This window comes from Panicum hallii, chromosome 8 (assembly GCF_002211085.1).
Source record: "Panicum hallii strain FIL2 chromosome 8, PHallii_v3.1, whole genome shotgun sequence".
Classification (NCBI taxonomy): Eukaryota; Viridiplantae; Streptophyta; class Magnoliopsida; order Poales; family Poaceae; genus Panicum; species Panicum hallii.
Window position 1 is genome coordinate 40,113,556 of NC_038049.1, and position 13,126 is coordinate 40,126,681.

At 47.5% G+C, this 13,126-nt stretch overlaps 1 pseudogene; it reads left to right on the plus strand.

Moving 5' to 3' along the window:
- Positions 1 to 1,507: 1,507 nt before the first annotated feature.
- Positions 1,508 to 11,769, plus strand: LOC112902708 (annotated as a pseudogene).
- Positions 11,770 to 13,126: the final 1,357 nt, after the last annotated feature.

The window sequence follows — 13,126 nt, forward strand, 5'->3', positions numbered from 1 at the left end:
CATTAGCCGTCAAAAACAATACCATTGTCAGTGATCAAATTTAAATGATGAATGATTCTCTGTACTCTGTTTTTTTTTTACTAAAAACTAGGACAAATCATGAGGTGGAATCTATACATCCATGCGACGGGACCCTACGGCACCTGCTTTTCAAGTTGTTTAACCTTGATGGAAGAGATAAGGTTTGATTTCAATATATATATTGTCGACCAGCCAAGAGGCAAATTTCCTTTATTTTGAACCGTTGCTTCAGTCCTAGAGAAACCAAAACAAGTGTTTCATATTGGTTTGAACCTATCATGTCCACCAACTTGGTTTAAAAAGTATGGACGAATGGACAAAAGTGGAAGCAAACCATGTGCACCAGCTTCAAAATTTAATTGAGCACACAAAGAAATACAAGTAGGGCTAGATAAAGCTACAATAAGACTCCAACAGTGCTGCTCTCTTTGATTACAGCTTCCAAGTACCCAAGTACATCACTACTAAGTACATCAGGACTTCTGCACATCAATAAAGAAAGATGTCATTAAACTAGTACAATAATGGTAATGTTGCCCACCATAGTTATCGTCTGTGGTGGAGAAGTAAGAAGTGTAAAATGTGTCACATTTGGACATGCATTAGTGTCTAACCTTTTGAAACTTTGACTACTATATATCGCAAAAATTCGAGTCGATTTTCTTTCTTGAAACATATATACTTTCCAATACCACAACTTTTTTTATTTTTATAAATAATGGGCAAAGCTACATTTCGAAGATCACGTTCGAAATTTCAATTATTTGTGAGCAGGGAAAGCATAAGCATGTGCGTCCTTTGTACTATCCTCTTCGGCCATGATATTTTATGCTAACCGGCTAATTAGGTAAGCAAATATCCAAGCTGTGCCTAGCCACTCCTGGGGTTGCGTGGGGGCGCCTCTGCTGGTATCGAAATCGTTGTAGCCTTCTCTATTGGTTCAGTTGCTCAATTAAGAAGTTTATTCATAAAATCAAAGTTCCTAAAATCAAAGGTGTTAATTTCATAATGAGATCCCAACTTGCATTTAAAAGTTAAATGTATACACAAATTCGAAAGTTTTCATAATCCAATATAATGATGAAAGCTTAATGGACGAATGCAAAAGAGCCTCCTCTGATTTGAATGCTAAGGAAATTTAGGGTCCTTAACAACTATGGCACTGAGAGATCTAGTTTCATTCATTCATATACAAATATACAAATATAAAACTTAGGGTCCTTAACAACTATATTAGTAATAAAACTTCACACTTACCACGCGACGAAATGATGATCTGTCAGTGTCGATGTTAAAATACTATCGACAGTTCTCATCAACATGAACATGATCCATGATTCATGGTGCTAAGTTTTCCATGTGAACCTTGCAAGAATCAAATAAAGTACTTAAAGTTACTTTTGGACCGCTCCTGCAGTCCTAGCTAGAGAAATTAAAAGAAAAGTTCTTGCGCTTTGTTCAGGGCTTCTATAAGAGGCCAGGGCACCAGATCGCGAACCACAAACTCATGACTCATCGGAACCGAAGGATGGATATGAGACCAGCTTCTTGTTCCTCTACACTGCTACTGGTTCTCGCTCTGTTGCTGCCCTTTTGCGCGAATGCGGCCAGCAACGTGAGACACTCCTAGCTTCTTCCTCTATCAGGAAACTTCATTTCTCCAGTTCCGTTTAGGAAAGTCATTGATGACACCATGACGTCTCTCTTTAAAATTTCAGGTCTACATCGTGTACATGGGGGAGAAGAAACACGATGATCCAGCCATGGTCACCGCTTCGCACCATGACACGCTCGCCTCCATTCTAGGGAGGTACTCTTGCAGAAGAAACTTTTATTTATTTTGTTCTTACTAATTAAGTATGGTTGATTGATGGATAGTTAATTAAGTAATTAAGGATGGTTTGTTGTTATTGCTAAAATTAAACTGCTGACAGCAAGGATGAAGCCCTCAAGTCTATAGTCTACAGCTACAAGCACGGGTTCTCCGGTTTCGCGGCGAAGCTCACCAACTCCCAAGTGGAAGAGCTTAAGAGTAATCATCACCAAACTAATATAAACCTGCAGTCCCATGATGAATAAGCTCGCGTTGCTTGCATTATCCGAACGAACTGAACTAATTAACGAGTTCCGGATGATGCAGAACACCCCGGAGTTATCAGTGTGAAGCTCAACACCTACCACGAAGTTCATACCACCCGGAGCTGGGATTTTCTTGGGCTCAACTACAATCAACCGTCAGGGCTTCTTCACAAGGCAAACTACGGCGAAGATGTCATCGTCGGCATCGTTGACACAGGTTTGACAGTAATGTTACAATGTTCTAGCTAGCTGACATCCTCACCTGCGTCGTTGACTACTCAGGTTTGACAATGTTCTAGCTGGTGACATCGTCCTTGGATCTCTGCCTGCCTTGATTTGGTGTTTCAGGCATATGGCCGGAATCGCGAAGCTTTGACGACAGTGGGTACGGCCCCGTGCCCAAGCGGTGGAAAGGTGTGTGCCAGGCCGCCGACGCATCATTCAACGCCACGAGCTGCAACCGGAAGATCATCGGCGCGCGGTGGTACGCCAAGGACGTCAATGTGACACCTTAGGTGTCAATTTGTATCACATTAGGTATGAAATGTAATGCTTGTGTTGATTGTATAAGGTTGGATGTATTTGTAGAAATAAGACCCTATGTGTAATTCTATAAGAATATGAGTCCTTTTGTGCAAGATGCATGAGTTATAAAAGTAATTTTTTAAAAAGTTACTAGGGGCCAAATTATAAGAATGCAAGAAATCATGACAGTTCTTAAAAACTTGCATCTAGGCCCAAGTTGTGTGTAAAATATGTAACAAGGACAAAATCTTTATAAAATTTAAAGTTAGTCCCAAGTTTCAAAATAAAGTTGCATACTTCGAGTTTTTGATTTCAAACCCTAAAACAAAGTTGTAGATCTTGAAAAGTTTTACAACTTTCATTTTGAACACTTTTCCTTTTGAGCTCTAGCTTAAAAGTTATCGTTGGTTTACAGACAGGTCCCTGGAACTTTGGAAAATTACAAATCGGTCCAGTCATCTTCAACCTTCCCTCTTTTCCTCTGTTTCTCTGTTCCACGCCGCCGCCGCCGCTGTTTCTTGAATTCCGGCCGTCAGTGCAGCCCCCCTCGCGCCCCCTCACCCCCAGGCGCCGCCTTATCTCTTCCCCGACCTTATCCCTTGGTTTCCCGCCCATTCCCGTGCCGCCACGCGCCTACCGCCGCCTGTCCGAGCCGCCTGTGCCGCTCACCCGAGCCGCCGCCGTGGCGCCCGGCCATGCGCCGCTCCCCTCCCTTCTCTTCTCTATAAATAGCAGCCCCGGGACCTCTGGAAGCTGTTCCCCCACTCCTTTGCGCCTCTCCCACGCCGCAGCCCGATTCCCGCGCGCCACCATTCCGCCGCCGTACTGTCCACCGCCGGCGATCCCCTTCCCGGCCTCCCCAAGTCCGGCCAAGGTCTCAAAAGGGTGCGCCCGGATGCCCTCTTCCTCCCCACCCCCTTCCCCTTGCTAATTAACCATCCCATCGCCGGAATTGGAGATGGAACCGAGCTCCTCCGGCCATCCATGGCAGAAGGACCCATTTGTAAAGTCCCAAATCTTCCCAAGGGTCCAAATGAAAGTTTTCAATCCTTTCTTCCTTTTCAATGTGCTGAACTTTGAAAATTCCTAGAAAATCATAGAAAAATAAAAAAAAATGTAAAACCAGTTGGACTTGAATCTTTATTTCAAACTCTATCACTTTTGTTTTATGACCATGTTATGAAAGTGTGTGATCTGTGCTGTATTTGAAATAGAAGTAAGTGAATGCTTGTTATTTTATGTGAGTGGTATTTCTGACTTGTAAATTCAATAGAAAATTGTAGGAAATTCCAAAAATTGCAAAACTAGTTTTGTTTGAAACTAGATTTTGAAATCTACAACTTCTATTAAGTGAGTTTGATACGAAACCAAATAGTTTTGAATCTATGTTGAATCTAAGACATGAGAGTGTAATATCCTATCCATAGTTCCAATTTTGATTCTACATGTTAACTTTGTGATCATGATTTTTGATATGCAATCTCCATTGATTAAGTATGAAGTGGTGTGGAATTTTCAAACTTAATCTTGTTTTATAATTTAATTCTTATAAGTTGATTAATTCAATTTGTTTTATATAAAAATTAGCCAAGTCTTTTCAGTAAAGCTTATCTAATTAGATTTTTTTTAGTCAAAATCTTTTAAGTATGCAATAGAGCTGTGTTTAAATTTTCAAAACTTTATAACCTTAATTATCCAAGCTTCAAATTTGAATTTAATTTTAAATATTTCAATTCTTGTTTTCAATCAAATTAATGCTATAGCTATGACTCAATTAGGACTGATAGTTCAAATCTAAACCCACCCTGTTGCTTAATGTGACTAGTTAGTTTGGTTGATACCCGATAAATGACTGCCCAGTACAGGGTAGTTAGGTTGTTTGTTGAAATGTAATGTTCTTTTATTTGGATTGCAACTTTACCATGAATTAAGATGGCTTGTGTACACCTTTTTGAATGTGATACTGCATTGCATGTAGATACGACTACTTCCGCGCGCGATACTTATGAGATCTCCCAGAAGTCTATAAAGGATATTTCTGAAGACCAAGTGAACGTCACCAAGGGATTATCTGAAGCTCCGAACTAAAGTTCGGAAGATAATAATACTAACATCTTTGACTCCAGCCCCACCAGTAAAGGTAAGCCCCGGACATAACCCACTATTTTAATTACACTACAATCTATATCTATTTACGTATTCTATACATTAAGTTCTTAGGAATTGCTTGAAACCCTAGATGCATGAATCCTAGGAACCAATGTATTGCACCTGAGGTCATACCGACTAGATGCTCTGCTAATAGGACCGGCAGAAGTCGAGTGATTTCCTGTCACTCGCGCGATATAGGAGTTGTAATGTTTATATTCCTGTTATCATTATAAGGATGACGGACGGGAGTTATGTGAGGTATCATGGCCGAGATGATACCCCGTCTGTGTTGATGAATCTGATAAGGCCGCAGTATGTGGTAGTGCGGGTTAAGCGTTTGAAAGTACTAGCCACATGCCGTGAGTTATGGGTAAGCGGTAAGCGTAGTAGCCAATCGGCCCGAGGAGTGGACATACCTCCCACCACATGTATTTGGTTCTTCTGGTTACTTGGTTCGACTGGGGAATACGTGTTGCACGGGCAACCAGGAGTACGGGTTTTGTAGTCGCGCTACAGACGTACGTCCTGCACACATTGGGTGTGCGTATGGTCCTGCAGTCGCTTGTGGTGGACCTGTCCGCGAGTCGGAAAGAAAGGCAGACGGTTGCTTTGGAACAACCCTTTGGTGTTCCAAGCGTGTGAGTTAGGTTTACCTTGCAAGGTTGAAAATTCGATTCAGAATCGTCCGCTTCTCACGAAGATTGAGACTGCTTGATCCCTTTACCACATAGAGTAACAAGAGAAATGTTATGATTATCAAAGATGATGTTTGGCTAAAGATCTTACCATGCTTGGGTAGTTATAGGTGCTTACCTAGAATGGTTAATCAACTAGAACCTGAAAAGTAAAAGTGGAAGTTAAGGATCTACTCTTTGTTGCTTTTCAGCTGAAACTAAACCCAGAACCATTACAAGCCTTCATAAGTCTAGTTATGGGCTAAAGTATACCCAATCCCGGGTAAGCCTTGCTGAGTATTAGTATACTCAGCCTTGCTAGCTATATGTTTTGCAGGTAATGTCTGGAAAACCCTACTCTTCCCTGCCTTGGCCCTGTGCTTTTCCAGAAGGTTGGTCCGTGGAATGGGATCCGTCCTCGGCCAACATTGATGACACCGAGCGATGTCATGCCCGGGCTTAGCATGACATCCGTCTTGACGACGTGTTGTACATTGACGCGTATGTTTTCTGCTGCCAAAAACCATAGCTTTAGCAGTTTGTAATGTACTGCTTTTGAAAACTCTTGTAATGTAAATCCCTGTGATGTAAAAATGTGCTGGTGATTGTTTCTCTGGACTCACCTTCGTGTGAGGTAACCTTATTTGATCCTATGTATCGGTGGTTTATCGGGACGTTACCCGACAGGTCAAGGGATTATACCGTTTGAAGCACGTTGGAACCCTCGGGAGTGGACTCGCGTACTTGAACCGGTATAATTCAGGTTGGTTCTGCCACAGTCAACCTCACGGCTCTATCGAGCAGGGAGCACATGTCGCCGAGGGACGCCAACGGCCACGGCACGCACGCCGCCTCGACGGCCGCCGGCGTGCCGGTGCGGGGCGCAAGCCGCGGCGGCCTGGGCGCCGGCGTGGCCCGCGGCGGGGCGCCGCGCGCGCGGCTGGCGGTCTACAAGGCGTGCTGGTCCGACGACCTCGGCGTGGGGTCGTGCTCCGACGCCGGGGTCCTCAAGGCCATGGACGACGCCGTGGGCGACGGCGTCGACGTCCTGTCGCTGTCGCTGGGAGGCCTGACCGAGAGCCACGGGTCGCTGCACCTCGCGGCGAGGGGGGTCACCGTGGTGTTCTCCGCCGGGAACTGGGGCCCCGTGCCGGGGACGGTGCTGAACGCTTATCCCTGGGTCATATCGGTGGCCGCCGGCACCATGGATCGGTCCTTCCCGACCGAGATATCGCTCGGCAATGGAGAAAAGCTGGTGGTGAGCACGTGACATTGAGCAACACCTTCCTGCCAATTTCTTTTTTACACGCACTGCTAGGTCGAAGAGAGTTCATCCATCATGCCAATTCTGAATGCAGGGGCAATCTGCTTACCACGACGACGTGCCAGCAGTGAGCAGCAACGACTTCCATTCACTTGTTTATGCAGCTAGGTAATGACACGAAAGTGCATTATCACTTGTTTGCAAAGAAGATTTTGTGTGTGTGTGTGTGTGTGTTGTACATCTTTGATTCAGTGACGCTGTGTGAGGCCCAACCTGTCACGCGCAGCTGCGACCAGAAGGCGCTGACGGAGGTCAATGTCACTGGCAAGGTCGCCGTGTGCTTTTCGCCGTTGGAGGCGGCAGCCTCGCCGCCGAGCAACGCGGTGATCACCGCCATTGCCGGCCTCTACGTGGCCAAGGCGAAGGGCATGATCTTTGCGCAGTACAACGCCAATCAAATGGATACCGTGCAGCTTGTCTGCGAAGGCGACTTGGTCTGCGTGTTGGTGGACTACCACCTCGCTTACAGAGTCATCGCCGGCTACATTGACAAGGCCAGGTGAGGTTAACCCATCGTCTACTGTCAGTAGCATTTGATCAGATTAATTGGTAACCCTGAAGATGACCATTCCCCGTGCTTTCGTTTTCGCTGACAGCTCGCCGGTGGTGAAGATATCTCCGGCGAAGAGTGTGGTCGGAGATTGGGTGCTTTCACCAAGGGTCGCCGTCTTCTCGGGAAGGGGCCCCAGCGTGGCGTTTCCTGCCGTACTGAAGGTGACATCTTGATCTTGAGATTTCGAAACTGTTTGTCTATAGATAACTCTGAGACAACCATTGGGTCATTAACTCAATGCTACCCCAAAACCCTTGTTCTGTTTGAACAGCCTGACATAGTTGCTCCCGGAGTCAGCATCCTGGCAGCCAAGGGCGATTCGTATCAGTTCATGTCCGGGACATCCATGGCGTGCCCTCACGTCTCCGCGGTCGCTGCGCTGATCAAATCGGTTCACCCAGGCTGGTCGCCTGCCATGATCAAGTCTGCCATTGTAACCACTGGTAGGCGCTCACCATGTCACATCATTCAGAATTTGAAACGAACCGGATTCCCGAATCGAGGAATCCGACTCCCTGTATCATCGTGATAGTCCCTGGATCAAGCGCTATCACATACAGATCTCATTTCAGGCATAATATCACAGTCATGCTCATTAAGAGATCAAACACGGGTTTAATTATTACATAAATCCAAGGGATCTGTAGTACGGAATTTATTACAAGCCTCTCGGCTAGATCGAACAAGCAGAAGGCGCAATTCGGTAGCTAGGTCTTCGGCCGTTCTTCGTCTTCGGGATCCACCTCCACAGGCGACTTGAGCGTAGCTCGGGCCTCAGTCGTACCATCCGTCGTCGTTGGGGTCGAATTCCGGATCGGATCCTGCATCGTACCAGGCTATCCCCAAGGAATGGGATAGGTTCACGTCACCGTCTGAATGCAAGCTTTATTGTGGACTAGACTACGGGTATTAACAAGTTCAAGAGGTAAAGCTGGGGTTTCCCTATGCATGCAATATATATATATATAAGTATACGCATCTCCTTTTATTCCCGACTCGGGCTCTTCCGGCATCCCGGACTCCCGGTCAACACACACCTTCCAGAACCACCAAGTCGATGCGAGGACTCCCTCTCCCCGCATCTCAACTGCCCCTGGCAGGAAGTTAATCTAGAGGGAGGTAGAAATCATGAGTAACACTAACTAATAAGAGCAACAGAGGAGTAGGGGTGTCCATAACCGAGGACGCGGCTATACGTATAGTTTTCACCCTGCAGGGGTTGTACACCTGGACCCACTCGAATCGACACTAGCCGGAGATCAGCCGACTAATATACGAAACACCGGTCAACAAAACGAAAATTAGGAGCCACGGCACCATCCGGCTTTCCCGGGTCTTGGGCGCATCCTCCCACGGAAGGTCGCCCCGGGACTGTGAAGCCTCCCATGCGTCTCGGGGAACGGGAGGTCAGCACCTCCTTCCCCTGCACCGATACTCGATCCTCCCACCGGCTTGGTACCGCGCTTGCTAATTCCGGACCGGGCCCACCCTCATAATGGGTAAGTGGTGTGCACGCTTAACAAATTCCCACAAGTCATGGTTACTCTCACCCGGTCCTTATCTGCCGGAGCGGGCATCTTCGTCAAAAGCGTATCCACCACGGTGGTCCGCAACTGCACCCTTAACAGGCGCTCCAAACACCTCAAACACGTAACCAAAACTGTACCCGCCACAGGTACTCCGTAGGGTGTGCCAAGATACACACCCCAAGCCCTCGATCCGAAGATCGAGTTAGGTTGCCCACTCCCGGCTAAGCCCCTAGTCACCAACTCCTGAGGAGAACTGCTTCACACACGCCAAGACTATCCATCCACACCCCACACATACACATTCAAGGATTTACAAGGTATTTCATATATTAAGCAAGCAAGATAGGTTGGCAAGGAGCAAGGTACATAAAAGAGGCCATGCAGGTTTATCTCGAGGTATATATATATATATACACACATACAGCAATAGCATATCTGCAAGCAATGCCTAATAGGTATTCAAATCGTAGATGGGCGTGAACCTGGCGTCTCTTCGAAGTCCTCCTGGGTCTCCGGGTAGTCCTGGTCGTCGGTCCACTCCTCGCGGTCGGGTCCTATTCGTAAATATGAGTAAGAGTAGGGACTAAAGTGCAAATATGCACAAAACTCTGCAAATAAGATTCCAAATCACCACAAAACCTACTCTATCGGGTGGTTCATGATTTTAGAAGAATTATGAAACTGGTTTCATAATTTTCGGAGGTCCGGATAATTTATTATGAATTTTCCAAGGAAAAACCTATTTCTAAAATTAATAAAAGAATTTCGGAAAAGAAAATCACCAAACAGTGACACGTGGCAGCACCAGAGCATGCCACGTGGCATGCTGACGTCAGCATGATGTCATCAGGGGGGTCCCGGTCTGCTGACGTCAGCAGTGGGCCCTGCTGACGTCAGCGTTGACCGGTCAACGTTGACCGGTCAACGGTCAACGGTCAGGGGTCCATGGTCAGCGGGCCCCACCGGTCAGCCTCACCTCGAGGCTGACAGACGGGCCCCACGGGTCAGGCCGGAAAAAGAAAAGGGTTCGGTTTTCCATTGGGCTCAAAGGGGGTTGGGCCGGCTCGAGGCCCAGCTAAGCTCGGCTAGGCTTCGGGGTCGGCTCGGCCTGCGGCTCAGCAGGCCGAGCCGGGCAGGTGGGCTGGCTGGGCGTGAGGCCGGCTCGGCTCGGGTCCTTCGCGGGCTGGCTCCTCCTCCTCCGTGGGTCGGGCCTTCTTCCTTCTTCTCCTCGCGGCTGGGCCTCCTCCTTCTCCACCTTGCGGGCTGGCGGCGTCTGCCCTTCTTCTCCACACTGACAGGACGGGCCCAGGTGTCGGTCACGGCGGGATCCGCTGCGGCGGGTTGGATCCGGTGCGGCGAAGGGGCATGAGTGTGTGCGTGTGGGCGCCGAGGCGCGCGTGCGGGTGTGGGCGCCCGAAGGGCGCTCGGGGAAATGCCTCAACGGCATGGCCGCGACGCGAACGCGACGTCGCGGTCGCGTCGCGGGCGGGGTTTGAAGCGGCGCGTCGGGCTCCTGCAAGAAAAGGTGGCACGGCGGCCGGAGGGGGATGGGGGTCCTACGGCCGGCTATGGATGGCTCGTCGGCGGCGCTAGGCCTCACGCCGGCAGCACAGGGGGAAGGAAGGGACGGCGGCGGCGATCCTCACCGGTGGGGCTGAAGGGGGAAGGGCCTGGTGCGGTGGCGGGTCGAAGCCGGTGGGTCGAAGCCGTGCAGGAAGAACCGCAGCGTTGGTGAAGACGATCGGGGCGCCGGCTCGGTGAAGCTCCGGGCGGCGGCGACCTTCTCCTCGTGCGGCTCCGGGTGGCGTCGTCCTCCTCCCCGCGCGGCTCTTCACCTCCACCTCCTTCTCTCTCTCTCTCTCGGGTGCGGCGGCGGCGGAATGGAATAGGGACGCGAGGGTGGCTAGGGTTTTTGGGCGGCGATCTCGGGGTTTTATGGGGGGCGGTCCTAGGGTTTGCGGCGCGGGCCCGGACACCGAGGGCGGCGATGCCCGGCGTCCGTGCCACGGCCACGTGGCGGGCATCGGGCGGCTGCAGCGCGGGTCAGGGCTTGGCATGATTTTTGTTAAACAAACCCTCTAGGGGTTAACATGGTATGTTACAGAATTGCTTCCAAATAAAATTACCACACAACAATACGTTCCAAAGGCAGCTTAATCAGAATTAGCTGTGTATTCTTGATGGTCGTTGCAGCATCGGTGACTGATCGTTTCGGCATGCCCATCCAAGCTGAAGGAGTGCCAAGGAAAGTAGCTGATCCGTTCGACTTCGGCGGCGGCCACATAAACCCGGAAAGGGCCGTCGACCCGGGCCTGGTCTATGACATCAACCCAAAGGAGTACACCAAGTTCTTCAACTGCACTCTTAGCCCCGACCAAGATTGCACGCAGGACATCGGGAAGCTCTACCTTCTCAACCTCCCATCCATTGCCGTGCCAGATCTCAAGGACTCTATCATGGTCTGGCGTACGGTGACTAACGTCGGCCCAGAGAAGGCGACTTACCAGGCGATTGTTGAGGCTCCAGCCGGTGTGACAATGTCTGTGGATCCTTCAGTGATCACCTTCAAGAAAGGTGGTCGTCAGGCTAAGACATTCAAGGTAACGTTCAAAGCGAGGCAGAGGGTACAGGGAGGCTACACCTTCGGAAGCTTGACATGGCTAGATGACCGTACACACTCAGTGAGGATCCCCATCGCCGTTCGCACCGTAATCCAGGAATTCATCGCTGATGCATTTTGAATTTGCTGCTGGTGAATTACTCCAATAATATTCATGTCCCCACATTGTTGGTTCATTCATGTTCTTGTAATACGAAACATTGGAGAAACTCCGATAAGGTTCGGTTTTGAAGCATTTCTTGACAACATCTCGCCGAGCTCTTATAAGTTATAATACTACGTTTTGATTGTTACATTATTCTTATTTATGGTTCTACAAGAGATGTCTTTGCAGTTTATTATTGTGCAAGTACATAAAGCTCAAGTTTCTAAGATAAGTATCCAATACACATCAAACCGCTGCCGAGGGAGAAGATGAGTTTCAAGTGCTAGAACCCTAATAAGCTAGAACAAATGCTTACTGTATTCTGACAATTATTCTTAAAAGTCTAGAACATTCGGCATTTTGTACCCCAGGTGCTCCTTTTCTTTTCTTTTCCTTTTCTGGCTATGCTAAGGACACCTTTCTGTTGCTCTATCTAATAGTGATGCACAACTCTCTGAGATAAAAATTTTTTGGAACATTCAGTGTTGTTTATTGGAGCAATATCCAAAAACTAAAACTTGTGCAAATTCCATGGACAACACCGCTGAAGAAAATGAGGTTTCGGGTTCTAGAACGCTAATAAGCTGGAGAAAGCATTTGTTGTATACTACTTGTATCAAGAACAATTCTTCTTAAGATTACTCGGCTCTGTTTATTGGAACAATTTTCAAATTAAAAGCAGGGATCATGCAAACTTCACAGAAACCATACCTAGAAGTTCTTAAAATTTTTTACTCTACCACGTTCACTTGTTGAGGATGCCGGTCACAATTAGTAACTTTGTCACTGATGCATCTTGAACAATTCATGGCAGGTGGTAAAATGTTGATTCATCATTCATGTCGTTGTAACTTTTCCCAATAATAAGGATGACGTGCGGACATTCGATACATATTATTGGATTCGAATTTTCTCAAGGGAGTTCTAAGTAGCATTTTCATGAACAGCACATAGTTTTGGCACAAGAGTATTTGATTGGATATATGATAAACTTTCTGCAGAGTGCTACCAAAATTAAGACATGTTCATCAGCCAGATGCATGGAACCGGAGGATTTGTTTATCCGAGCGAGTTGATCAGAGCTTACGCTTTTCCTATTGCCAGGACCGGAACCGCCTTGGCCACCATGTTTTGGAATTTGAATGCAGACTGCTCCACGTCCTGGGTGCATGGGCATGGTTGCACTGGCGGACCCCCCGGGGGGTGTTTGGGGGGGGGGGGGGGGGCACGATTCATGTAAATAAAATCTAATTTACTTAATTATTGATTCTTTAACCTAATCAATAATTATTTAGATCTTATTTTTTGTTGCAATTAGAACTTCTCATCATTTAGACCGAGCTCGGTTGATTTAAATGTCATATTTACTACACACATTATTTCTACAGATAAGCTTCTCTCTGTTTCAATTATAGCTTATTTAGTTTTTTAGATACATAGTTTTTGCTAGGTATTAGACATGGTGTACATCCAAATACATAGCAAAAATTATGTATTTAGAAGCT